Source organism: Symphalangus syndactylus, chromosome 10, assembly GCF_028878055.3.
Source record: "Symphalangus syndactylus isolate Jambi chromosome 10, NHGRI_mSymSyn1-v2.1_pri, whole genome shotgun sequence".
NCBI classification, from domain to species: domain Eukaryota; kingdom Metazoa; phylum Chordata; class Mammalia; order Primates; family Hylobatidae; genus Symphalangus; species Symphalangus syndactylus.
Genome location: NC_072432.2, coordinates 124799997 through 124813988, shown reverse-complemented (window position 1 = coordinate 124813988; position 13992 = coordinate 124799997). Strand labels below are relative to the sequence as shown.

Genomic DNA, 13992 nt, shown 5'->3' with positions numbered 1-13992 from the left:
AGTCTTTCTCCTCAAAGTGCAATCTTAGAACCAGCAACATCCGCGTCGTATGTGAGCCTGTCAGACACACAGAACCCGAGACCCCAATTTAGACTACTAAATCACAGTTCACATTTTAACAAGATCCTCTGTCGATTCACATGCACGTTAAATTTTGTAAAGCACAGCGTTGGATCCATGGATAGTTGTTTAAGAACCTCTGATCTCTATTGTTCTTTCCATACTTGGGTCACAAGTTAAGTGAAATTTTCATACTATCTTCTAGAAAACCTCAATGTAATGTGTATGAATGAATACAAATTAAAAGCTAATCATCTATTCATTCATTATTTCAACAATTATTTATTGAGTTCCATTACGTGTCAGGCATTGTTTCAGTCACTGGAATAAAGCCTCTATCTTCATTCTAAAGAGAGAACACAGATAATAAATATGCAAACAAAGATATAATCTGCCAGATGGTCGTTAGTGTTATCAGGTAATACAGAGCAGGGTGGGGGTGATAGGGAATGCTGGTGGGGTGCTGCTTCTAAATGGGGTGGCCAGGGAAGCCTCAAGAATAACATGATATCTGAGCGAAGATCTGCAGGAACTAAGGAAATCAGACCTGCACCATTGGAAGGAATTGCTTTCCAGCAGACTAAGGTAAGGCAGCAAACACCCTCAAGCAGGAAGATGTTCAGTGCATCTGAAGACCAAGGAGAAGGCCAGATTCCCTGGAATGGGAAAGCAAGAGGGAGAAATTTGGGAGATGAGATCAGTGAGGTGGGACGAGAGTGATCGTTTAAGTTCTAATAGTCACTGAACACATGTACCAATGCAGTGAAAGCCTTAGGAGAGAGACCTGGGGCAGTGAAAAAGCCTTTCAATTGCAATGAAAGCCTTGGGAGAGAGACCAAGTCCAGGTGGGTTCAGTGGAGGGGAGAAGTGCCCACTCTCTTCCTCTTAGCCACAGAAAGTCTCCTCTAGAGAAAAAGATTTCCGAGGCCACTTGAAATACAACTTACTCCCATCAGAAAGCAGTTTAGTATTCTTTACTCTTCCTTTTTCTTTTTGGAATTTAGACTTAAAATATAGAGTTGCTAAGCACTGCTGGCAAAAACCAGATTCTGTTTCAGAGGGTCTGGCACATACTTGGCAGGAAACATACTAAACTGGAGTTAAATAATAATCCCACGACTGGCTATAATTCAGAGCCATATCTTGGCTACCTTTTTAGGCTTATGTTCATAATTATTCTAGGCCACATTTCAACAGTATTCTAGCCATCTTCTCTGAACATCTGTTTTGGGAACTCTTCTGTTTTTGGCCAATGTGTGCTATCATCCCAGACAGCAGGCCAGATGACCAGTGCCATCTCCTTAATATTGTACATACACGTCTTGTGTTTTTGAGTCTATTCCAAGTTCCCATTGGGAGACACAAGGTTTTGGTAATGAGGGAAATGTGCTTTTCTTGTTGCCACATGTAAACCACATGAAAGAAATCATGACTATATTGCTTAAGAAGTCATGCCAGTGACTATAAAGATCAGCCCAGCCTACAAATCACAGCAATCAATTTGTACAACCTTTGTACACGGGTTAATCTAATCCATGCTAATCTCTCCATTATGGCAAAGAAGATGCTACAATTAGTCCTCACACAGAAAAGCTTCAATCAAATTAATGTTCCATGTCAGATCTATCTTAAACTATTTCCTCTTCTTCATCCAGAATAAAGAATGAATAAATCTGTCTGGGCTGATTGAGCCTCCCAAAGATTTTCAATCTAATCCATCCCAAAAGGAATTTGCAAGTCAAAAAAAAAGCCAAATAAAAATAAGGATAATAAATGGAGGCTGTTATCCACTTACAGATAGGTATAATCCACTTTAAGAAAATTAATTTATGAAAAGAAAAATTGAGAGATTATGATTCAGAGAAAGTTTCCTTTTCCCACTCAATTGTCGGTAGAATATCGAAGCCAGATAGGATCAACGGAGCTCATAATTTACAAATGAGAGAATGGTGCCTGAAACAGGCAAAAATACCTTATTCAAAGATGCACACCTCTGTGGTGGCAGAGAAAACACTAGGACCAAGGTTCCTCATCTCCCAGGTAGCTCACTCCCTTGCACACCGGAAATATCTATAGGGTGACTGTACACAGAAGCATCTCTGATTTGCTCCAATATTTGTTCACAGATCATTAACCACTTGGAGGAAAAAGGGGAACTAAGAAATTTAAAGTTAAAATGGCAGGAACCTTTGCTAATTGAAAATCAATCAGAAATGAAGATAGAATGTCTCAGAAATTCTAATGCAGGTCAGTAGGAAAATTGGATTCGATTTTTAAAAATTTAATTTTTACAACTCTCAGAAATATTTCTATTTGTGCCACAGGAGGCACCCTTATAATGTCAGTGAATAATTCTAGGGAATCATTCAATCCATCTGTTCCATATTTGACCTATCTTAATTCTGCAGGTGATAGGCAACACAGAGAGCAGAAAATGTTATCATTCAAAATCTGATGTTATAAAACCACAAGCCTATTATAAAGATGATCAGCCCGAAATGTGGTTTCATGCCTACAACTGAAATAAGAAGAAGAAAGAATGCCAAGAACAAGTAAACAAGCTAGCTAACCCAAATGAGTTTTTACATTTGCCAACTTGAGTTTAGTCAATAAATTATTTCTCAAGATGTGGCAGAGCTATCATAAACCCAAGTACAGGTCATCCATAACATGGAAATCATTTAAAAATTCCATCTCCAGTTCCCAGTAAATTCTGTTTATAAAGACTCATCATCAGAAAACTCTTGTAACTAGCATGGCTATGTTTTCCTAGGACATAGCAATGACCTGGGGGTATCAGAGAGCCTCAGGTGTCTGCTTATGTCTGTATCATTCTGGCACTGATGTATTCTCGTGGGTTCTTGTTTATGCTGTAATCCTCTCCAAATAAGTATATTGCACTAGCAAGAATACTTTATTCCCTAATGACTGTAGATAACATATTTCATTTTCAGTGATCTGTTTGGTATAACCTTAAGCATGTTGAAAGATCCATTCACAAACACAGCCCTCTCATTTTATAGAACAGAAAACTGAGATGTTTAATAATTTGCCTGAAGGCTATTACAGTTTATTTGTGCAAATCCAGGACAGGAACTTGGGTCTCCTGGCTCCTTATCAGCTTCTATTTCCACTATGTCAAGCTACCTCCTCTATGACTCATCCCCACTGTAGGACAGAATCTTACTTGATCCTCCAAATCCAATTCAAATGGCCTACATTTTAACTCACCCATAATTACCAAATTGAACCAGAAGTTTAAAAGCAACTGCTTTTTCTATTACAGTGGAAATTTTGGCTCAATAACTATAAATGTCTTACTCACAACATAGCACAAAATGCCAGGCCTTCCAGAATTTTTCTTTTTTTCCCTTCTGGGCTGTCTCCGAACAAGCGTTTTCAATGCCGTGTGACACCGGAGAAAAGCCTGCAATCTGTAGCAGAATGCTTCACCAACCCAACACCTCTGACTCTCATCCAAAACTTACAGCTTATTAAGGATTTTAAGGTAATGCCAGCACACTGTAACAGGCAATGTTTATTGAGCGAGCCCTCCTTCCCATGTCATTCTTGCTACCAGGTCCTTTGCACACATAACATCTCATTTCACCTCAATCATAACCTTGAGAAGTGGCTACCATGAACCCCAATCAACAGATGAACAAACTCAGGTCCAGAGATCCTTAAGAACCCGCCAAGATCAAACAGACAGTGAAAAGAAAAGTCAACGCTGGAGTCCACCACTATGTTAAAATGTCCCTAAAGAGTACCAACAAGAAACAGCTCTCATTTTTCAGCAGCGGATGCATTCTGCAGGTGCTGTCCTTCCTGAGCATCTGAAGTTAAGGAAACAAGTGCAAGACACTGGTAAGTCTGATAAGATTGTTACTTCTGTTACATGTGTCTTCTAAATCAACTTCCAACCCATAAATCTGCAATTCTACATTTCCTCATCCACAGACCTTCCAAAGCACAGCAATAACAGTCCTCCTGTACATGCACTGTTTTAGGGGTAGTGAAACAAGGCCTTCTGCACATTCGCTTCCCAAAAACCAGTCATTTCTCCATGGGCAAAATGCACTTCAGCATAGCAGTGCTTTAGGTCATCGAGAGGATTAAATGGATTAATGTGTGCAAAGCCCTTAAATAATGTCACATAGTCAAATCTGTACACATTAGTTGCTACTATTATTATCCCTATTCTTACAAAACTAACAAGCCAGGCAACAGTGCATTTCTATGTTCGGTGTTGATCATTCAACTTACCAGCATTTATTAAGCATTGAATAGATGTACAGTTCTATAGCAGGAACTGAGGAAAGAATAATAAAGGAAGAAACAATTCCCCTCCCTGTTCTCCAGGGTCTGGCAGTACACTTGGGGGAAGGAAGATAAATGCAGATAAGAGCAAGAACAAAAGTTAACAAGCAAAAGAAACATTCCCATGCCTGATATATATAAGGAATGAAGTGGTGGTGGTGACCAGAGAGAGGCTGGCTGGCTTCATGCTTCCACCAGGGTTGCCCTAGACTAGAGGGGACATGTAGCATTGCAGAGAGTACCACAGGCAGCCGTAGGGTCAGTGCAGAGGCTCAGTGGTGGCATTGAATAATAGGAGAAAAGTGAAAAGATCCTCTGCCTCAGAGGGCAGCTGGGAACATGAATAAATCAAGGATGTCGATATGCTTCGTAAACCATAAAATTACTCAAGTTTTAGATGTGATTTCAGATGTGGATGGTTGTGATGAAGTTTTAACCAATCGTGAATCCCAACTCACCTTGGGATTGAGAGGTGCATAGTTCTCTGTCCTGGAGTTTAACCATTTATGGGGATAATAGAGTTTGGATATTTGTCCCCTCCACACCTTATGTTGAAATTTAATCCCCAATGTTAGAGGTGGGGCCTGGTGGAAGGTATCTGGCTCATAGGGGTGGATCCCTCATGAATGGCTTGGTGCTATCCTCAAGGTAAAGACTGAGTTTTCACTCTATTAGTTCCCACAAGAGTCTCCCCACACACTCCCTGCCAACCTGGCTGTTAAAAAGAGCCTGGCATCTCCCCCGCTCTGTCTTCCTTCCTGTTTCACCATGTAATATCTGTTCCTTTTTCCTTCTGCCACGGGTGGAAGCTTCCTAAGGCCCTCACCAGAAGCAGATGATGTGGCGCCATGCTTCTTGTATAGCCTGCAGACCTCCAAGCCAAACAAACCTCTTTTCTTTATAAATTACCCAGCTTCAGGTATTCCCCTATAACAACACAAATGGACAAGAACAGGGGAACAATGCAGCCAGGATATTTGGGGGCACAAAGGCTAGTGCCAACTCCCCCTTCACCATACAGGCACATGGGCCTGGGATCCAGAATGCCTGAGCCTGGGGCTCTGCCCCACGCCTGCCCAACTCTGTGACCTTGGACGCCTCCTCTCTGGTCCTCAGTGTTTCCTCATCTCTACATTGGGTCCAACAATAGCTATCTCCCTAACAGGAAGTGGAGTGAACAGTTGTAAAGACTAAACAAATTAATAGATGAAAAGTTCTTGGCAGACTACCTGGCACCTCATACATATTACAGAAGTGTTTGCATTATTTTAATAAGCTGTATTACAGGTATGCTGCTCTCTGTCTTGCTCTAGCTCTTGACTGTTTTCTCCAAGACCAGACATCCAGTAGTCAAATCTTTAAGTACTGCATTCACTTGGCAGGACTTGGGATTTTGGATGTGGTCTCATAAGGGCAATTAAAGGAAACAAAAGTGGGAAGTGGGTTCCAAGTCTTTGCTATTGTGAATAGTGCCACAATAAACATACGTGTATTTCTAGTTCTAGATCCCTGAGGAATCGCCACACCGACTTCCACAATGGTTGAACTAGTTTACAGTCCCACCAACAGTGTGAAAGTGTTCCTGTTTCTCTACATCCTCTCCAGCACCTGTTGTTACTATGCAGCCATAAAAAATGATGAGTTCATGTCCTTTGTAGGGACATGGATGAAACTGGAAACCATCATTCTCAGCAAACTATCGCAAGGACAAAAAACCAAACACCGCATGTTCTCACTCACAGGTGGGAATCGAACAGTGAGAACACATGGACACAGGAAGGGGAACATCACACACCGGGGCCTGTTGTGGGGTGGGGATGGGGGGAGGGATAGCATTAGGAGATACACCTAACGTAAATGACGAGTTAATGGGTGCAGCACACCAACATGGCACATGTATACATATGTAACAAACCTGCATGTTGTGCACATGTACCCTAGAACTTAAAGTATAATAATAATAATAATAAAGTGGGAAATGGGGCCTGGACCTTAACAAACAGGCCTGACAAGAGCACGGGCATGAGGGAGGAGGCTTCTCCATTACCTCACATATTCTGATACTTGCTCAAGTTCAAGAGTTCCTGTTTTTTCCCATCATTTCCAACACAGAGGCTTGGGCATGTAAATGCAAGTCCGGCATCCTTGGCGCCCTTGACAACAGTCACAGAAACCCAAAGGAGCCTTCTCAGGCTTCAGACAAGAGCCCCTGCTGGGAATTAGGAGGCACAAGGATATCTGTTTTTCAATTTAACTATTTTTCATTTTGCATGGACATGGCCCAGTGGTTCTCGAACTTTCATGGCCTACAACCCTCTGAGGGCTTTGGCCAACCCCTCGAGTTCTACATCAACCTGTCACAAAATGACAAAACCTAAAAATTTGAGCTTCTAGTGCACTTTACAGTCAGTGCTCAGAAACAGCTTTATAGATTCAGACTGAATCACTTTCTGGCAGGCTTTCTACTATTCATTTAGTGCTCCTAACAAACTATGAAGAAGACAGCATCAGACACATTTTAAAACACAAAGACTAAAGCTTACAAAGTTGAATTGAAATGCTTCATATTCCAACAATCGCCCACTAGTAAAGTACGGATTTTTTTTTTTTTTTTTTTTTTTGAGACGGAGTCTTGCGCTGTCATCCAGGCTGGAGTGCGGTGGCATGATCTCGGCTCACTGCAAGCTCTGCCTCCTGGGTTCACGCCATTCTCCTGCCTCAGCCTTCTGAGTAGCTGGGACTACAGGCACCCGCCACCACGCCTGGCTAATTTTTTGTATTTTTAGTAGAGACGGGGTTTCACCGTGTTAGCCAGGATGGTCTCAATCTCCTGACCTCATGATCCTCCTGCCTTGGCCTCCCTGCTGGGATTATAGGCGTGAGCCACCATGCCGGGCCAAAGTATGGATTTTTAAAATAGATTTAAGAGGTACAAGTACAGTTTTGTTTCATTGATATACTGTATAGTGGTGAGTCTGTGCTTTTAGTGTGACCATTGCCTGAAAAGCGAACACTGTACCTACTACGTGATTTTTCAAACCTCAAACCCCTCCCACCCTCTTTGCTTTTGGGGTCCTCAGAGTCCATTATTTCCATCTTGTCTATGTATACCCATTATTTATCTCTCACTCATAAGTGAGAACATGTGGTACTTGACTTTCTGTTTCTGAGTTCTTTCATTTAGGATAATGGCTCCAGGTTCATCCCTGTTGCTGCAAAAGACATGATTTCATTCTGTTTTGTGGTTGAGTTGTATTCTGTGGTATATATGCCACACTTTCCTTATCCAGTCCTCCATGATGGACACTTAGGTGCTGATGCCATGACTTTGCTATTGTGAATAGTACTGTGATAAATATATGAGTACAGGTTATCTTTTTTAATAAAATGATTTGTTTTCTTTTGTGTAGATATCTGGTGGTGGGATTACTGGATTGAATAGTAGTTCTATTTTTGGCTCTTTGAGAAATCTCCACACTGTTTTCCATAGGGGTTGTACTAATTTACCTTCCCACCAACAATGTATAATGGTTCTGTTTTTTCGGCATGCTCATCAACATCTGTTGGATTTTTGTGTGTGTGTGACTTTTTAATAATAACTATTCTGACTGGTATAAAATGGTATTGCATTGTGGTTTTAATTTGCATGTCTCTGATTACTGATGGTGTGCATTTTTTCATGTTTGTTGACAACTTGCATATCTTCTTTTGAGAAATGTCTGTTCATGTACTTTAAAGCCCCCTTTTAATGGGATTGTTTTTTGTTGTTGTTCTTGTCTAAGTTCCTTGCAGACAACTGGGACTTAATTTAACTAAAAAGCTTCTGCAAAGCAACAGAAATAATCAACAGAGTAAGGAGACAACCTACAGAACTGGAGAAAATATTTGCAAGCTATGTACCTAACAAACGATTAATATCCCGAATCTACAAGATTTGGATTTGATCTCAGGCTGACTTGACCCCCGACTATGCCAGATACCTCTATTCTCTTTCACCCATTCAACAACTATTAATCAAAAACCTGTTCTGTGCCAGACACTACAGGCATGGGATGCAGCATGAAAAAGACAACATCACTGCTCTCAAGAAGGTTACACTCTAGACAGGAAGGTAGGAAATAAGCCAACAAATAAATATATATTATAACCTAAGATATATAAGAGTCATGAAGAAAAATAAAGCATGGTGAGGGATAGAGAATAAGGAAAGAATGAGGGAGTGATTATATGTTGATCATAAATGAAGTAGGGGAGTCAGGCAAAAATCTGGGGGAATATGAAGTGCCCAGTAGAGGCAACCACAAGTGCAAAGGCCCTGAGGAAGATCCAAAAAAAAGTAAAAACCCCAGTGTACTTGGAGGAAAGCCAGCAAAGGGGAGAGTGGCAGGAGGTGAAGTTGAAAAGACTGACTCAGGCCAGATCACACTTGGTTCCTGTGAGCCATAGCAAGCCGTTTGTATTGCATGCACTTCTAAGAGAAAACTGCCAAAGGCTTTGTGATGGGAATTATATTTTCAACAGAATTTTAATTTTAAAAGATCCCTCTGGCTGCTGTGTGGAGCACCAACTATGGAGGAGCAAGAGTCAATGCAGTAACCTAGTTAGGAAGTCAATTTCGTAGTTTGGCTGAAAGGCTATGATGGCTTAAACTAGGTTTTTAGTTGGACTCATGACATATTTTGACAGTTTTCTTCCTGGTATGAAATTACGGTAGTCCTTGATGAATTCTTTTGGAAGAAATTCTTTTTGTAATCCAGTTTGAGGAATGATGAAACTCAGACGAACAGGACTCTTTCACTCTGACACTAGGAATAAATGACCATGACTTAAATGTGATGTTATCACCCAAATGACAGTGCATCAAGCAAATGATGTAGCAGCAGGATGACAGTGAGCACTGAGCCATGCTGACAGTGTCACACTTTCCCCTTTTTAAAAGGTGAAAGCATTTACTTTCTTTTACCCATCCATGGGCTAATGCCAGAGCAAGTTTGTCTTGCTATAAAAATAGGTTCCATAACCCTAAACTTTAAAAAATAATTACAGGTTTCCGACCTTTCTGCATTATAGCAGACTTCCATGCTGTCGGCTCAGTCTGAGCCAGGACCTTCATAGATGGATATATCATACAGTAAGTCTGCTGCTTTTTGGGCAAACCTCTCCTCGAGGTACTCAAGTGCTATTGGTACTACCTTTATACATAGGAGATTACATTTTATAGAGATCATTTATTACATTTTATAGAGATCACAGAAAATCATTTAAAGAAAACAAAAGTTTAACAGCTTTGAAAAGTGAGAGAGATCATGAAAGATAGTTTTTCCCAATGTGGAAGAGAAAATAACCCACACAAAACAAGTTAGTCAATTGTGTGCATCAAGACTCACAAATGCGATAAAAACTTTACGTACTCAAGAAGTTAAATAAAATAATGAATGATCTGGAAACCATGCACTTATAATGTTGAATAATTGCCTTCAGGTAACAGTTTTGAACAGGCTTGACCTAGGTTTTATCCAAAGTAAGTATCACTAGAAAAGCAGAGTTAACTTTCAAAAAACATACTGATACCTGAATCACTACAACATTCACACCTATTTTTGCACTGTGCTTGTATTTTTCTGTCCAATGTGCTGAAACAGTACCCTTCATGGAGAAAAGCCAAGTATATGAGAAAGTCTAAGTGAGGAACAAGAGGTTGAGTGTCTACCCTCAGGTACCAAGAAGATTGGCTCTGGCACTCTCTGAGAAAAATAATTCTGAAACTACAGCCATGCACCATTCTTTGGCTTTGTGGGATTTTTAGAACTTGGGCACTCCTCATGATTTGGTAACAATTATTACCTTTCTGTTTTCCTATAACTCTCAGCACATTCTTGACACATACAAAAATGAATAGATATATTCATATTTTATTCAGCTAAAAATTCGTCATCATGGCAATCCTGGGAAAACTGGTAACCTGTTCTTCACGCTTCTAGAAATTCATTCTACATGGAATTAAGTCTTAAATGATACAGATACACTTTCAGATTCATATATTTAGGAAAAAACAGTAAAATGTAATTTCAGTAATAGCCCCAAATTGGGGGAAAAAAACCCAAATGCCCTTCAACACACATGAATGGATACACAATCTGTGTTACATCCATAAAATAGAATCTTACTCAGCAGTTGAAACACACAACTTAGATAAATCTCAGGTGTTATGCTGAATGGGAAAAAAAAGTCAGTCTCAAAAGGTTGCATAGTTATTATTCTATTCATATAACATTCTTGAAATGACAAATTTTTAGTGATGGAGATTAGTGGCTGCCAGGCATTAGGTTGGGGAAATGACAAGACTACAAAAGGCCTGCACCAAAGAGGTCCTTTGGGATGATTGAAGAGATCTCCATTCTGATTGTAGTGGTGGTTACACAAATCTATACATGTGATAAAGTTTCAGTGAACCATATGCTATATAGGAAAAGGATTGCATGTAAGAACTAGTGAAATCTGGAAAAGATCTATAGTTTAGTTAATAGCATTTACCAATGTCGATTTCCTGGTTTTGATAATTGTGCTATGATTACATTATATGCTTTCCATGACGGACACTAGGTAACAGGGACTGTGGGAAATGTCTGTAGCATTATTGCAATGCCCATGTATGTGTAAAACTATTTCAAAATTCACAAAACAAGTTTTTATATATATATATATATATATACATATGTTTATTACACTTTAAGTTCTAGGATACATGTGTACAACATGCAGGTTCGTTACATATGTATACATGTGCCATGTTGGTGTGCTGCACCCATTAACTCGTCATTTACATTAGGTATATCTCCTAATGCTATCCCTCCCCCTTACCCCCACCCCACAACAGGCCCCAGTGTGTGATGTTCCCCTTCCTGTGTCCAAGTGTTCTCATTGTTCAATTCCCACCTATGAGTGAGAACACGCGGTGTTTGGTTTTTTGTCCTTGAGATAGTTTGCTGAGAATGATGGTTTCCAGCTTCATCCTACACCATGGAATACTATGCAGCCACAAAACAAGTTTTTAAAAGCATGTAACTCCACTCCTCCTCCACTTTCCTCAGACCATTTCAGTACCAGAACCACCACGCTGCAGCAACTTGACTTTTACCAGGATAAATGACAAAACAAAAAGAATATTTGTATTCTGCTGCAAATATTTTTGAATTCAGGGTTTTACTAGAGGTTTAACTATAAATAATTTAGTATCAGAAGTTTTTCTTAACTCACACGTGTGTGCACCTTTCTAACTCAAGGCACAGGCGACACAATGTCAAAGGTAAAACATCTTTTTGGATTGCTGGGAACTTTTTCACGATAACCTCAACCTACCCGCCAAGACTCAATAGCTGTCCCGTATTCAGAAGATGATTTCACGTTTTCCACTCTATTTTTATCCTGAAGACTCTAGGATATAGTCTGCCTTTCTCTCCTTTCCACAGATGCCAACACCTATTTTCTGAGGTATTCTCTCTCGCCAGTACTCCTGAATATGTCTGAATAAGACACAACCTTGGAGCTTTGCTGACCCTGGACATAAACACCCCAGAGTGTTTCCCCTTAGGGTTTGCTGTTTCTCATTAAAAAGTTATAACATTACCGATTATAAAAGTTTTCAGTGAAGTTGTCCTTTGTCTATTTCCTTGCTTCCCTTTCTAAAGATCCATACAACTTGGTTGCCTCTGAGCTTTTTTCTTACTGATAATCCCCACTCTCAGCCTTCTCACAGGAGACACCTATTATAAATTAGTTCACCACTGGTGTTCTTAGTAATTCACAAGTCGGGAGACTCTTCTGTGCACCCCTACTTCAAGGGGACTCACCCTCAACATCAGAGATTCCTCCCCCTTATCCCTTAAATATGCACCTTTGGCATATTTTCTGCCTTGTCTTTTGCATTTTCTTAGCTCCTACTCTTGATTCTGCCTAAAGTCACCCTCTTTTTCTGTGCCCAATGAAAAATTATATCCCAGCTGCCATAGTTCTAGTAGCTGACAACCAAAGAAAGTGGACAAGCTGTGGCAGAGACATAGAAGCCGTGCCCTCTTGAAAACTGTCTTTCTGGCCCAACTTGGGTCAACACAGAATATGTGGCCTCATAGTTCACAAAACAATGAATGAGCTTTAGCCAGAGCTCTCTGACAATGAGACAGGCAACCTTGCAAGATGAGCTGTGACAGAGGTCAAAGATACTAAAAGAAACCCTGAAAATAAATAGCAAGCCATTAAAAACCCATGTAAATTATTGAAGTATTTATAGGTAAAATGAAATAATGTTTTAGATTTGCTTTACAATATTTCAGCAAAACATGTTATGAATGGGGGGAATAGATGACACAAAATTGGCAAAATGTTGAGAAATTGTTAAAGCAGGGTAAGGAGTACATGTTCTCTCCCACCTTTTGCATACTTGAAATTTCTTCTTATAATGTGATGTTTCAAAATCTCATGCAATTGCATCTGCACTCACCCAGTCCAAATATGAGATACTCCATAGTTAGACACTGAACCTGGCACTATCGAAGGTAGCTGGTGTCCAGAGAAAGTGGAACAGAGTTTAAGATAACTGTGGATTCCAGGAAATTCCATAAATGTTGACTCTTTCTATGACAGTGTCTTTCTCTTCACTGAGATATTTGTGCTCACAAGGGGAGCCGATTCTTCTGATGAACCCAAGTTTGCGACCAGTTAGGAATATCAAGTCTCTATGTAAGAAGGAGAAACTGTACTTAGGGTTCCCAAAAATTCAGTATCTTGAAGAATAAGACTGAGTCTAAAGGAATTCCACCAGAAATCGTAACGTGAGAAACTATGGTTAGTATGTGTTGGATCTGATTTTTCAATGTGTAAACCGCTCCCTGAGAACTGAGTACCAGCAGATAGTTGATTTCCTCTTCTCGGTAATTTGAACAGTGTTCGACAAGTTATAACTTCAGTGGGCTAACATTCCAGTCATCTTCACAGATGATGCACCAATCATCTTCCAGAGAGCTTAAGTGGTAAACTAATGCAGCTGATTACCATAGCAACTCAAGATAAGGTGGATATTTTTCTATTTATCCAAAGAGCTTGGTAAACAAGATTATTCTGAACTGTTGTGTAAACTGCAGGTCTGCTTCACTCTAAGCAGCAGATATGGTTCTTTCCAGAATATAAATAAGCTGAATTCTTATTTTCTATATGGGAAACATCAGCTGTCTAGTCATTATTAAATTATTTTGTAAGCCACATAATCTCAAGTGCAGCAATCCCCATTAGCATAGTGAGTTGATGACATCATTTAGGGTAAATAAAAATATAACTCCTTCTCTCTCCCGTTCTACTTCTTTCAATCTCTAATGTAATAGGTTATCTGTTCTGATGAAAGTATATTCTAAGAAGATACTCCAGCCCTGCAATATCTTAAATATGATAAGAGAAGATAAATGTGGACTTGGTGGCAGTTCTTGTTCTTGTGTTAATTGTTATAAGATTAAGGAATTTGACCAATGTTGGACAAATACAGAAAATTTCTTTTATAAATGTGATAATTTGTATTTAAGTGTATATCATTTACTTATGAAGACTACTTAAGGTTTTTTTTTT

The 13992-nt window shown here is 39.7% G+C and overlaps 1 protein-coding gene across 4 annotated transcripts in view; it reads right to left on the bottom strand.

Moving 5' to 3' along the window:
- NRG1 (neuregulin 1) overlaps positions 1 to 13992 on the bottom strand; it is a 1142226-nt gene that overhangs the window by 988846 nt on the left and 139388 nt on the right. The gene's annotated exons all lie outside the window — the stretch shown is intronic.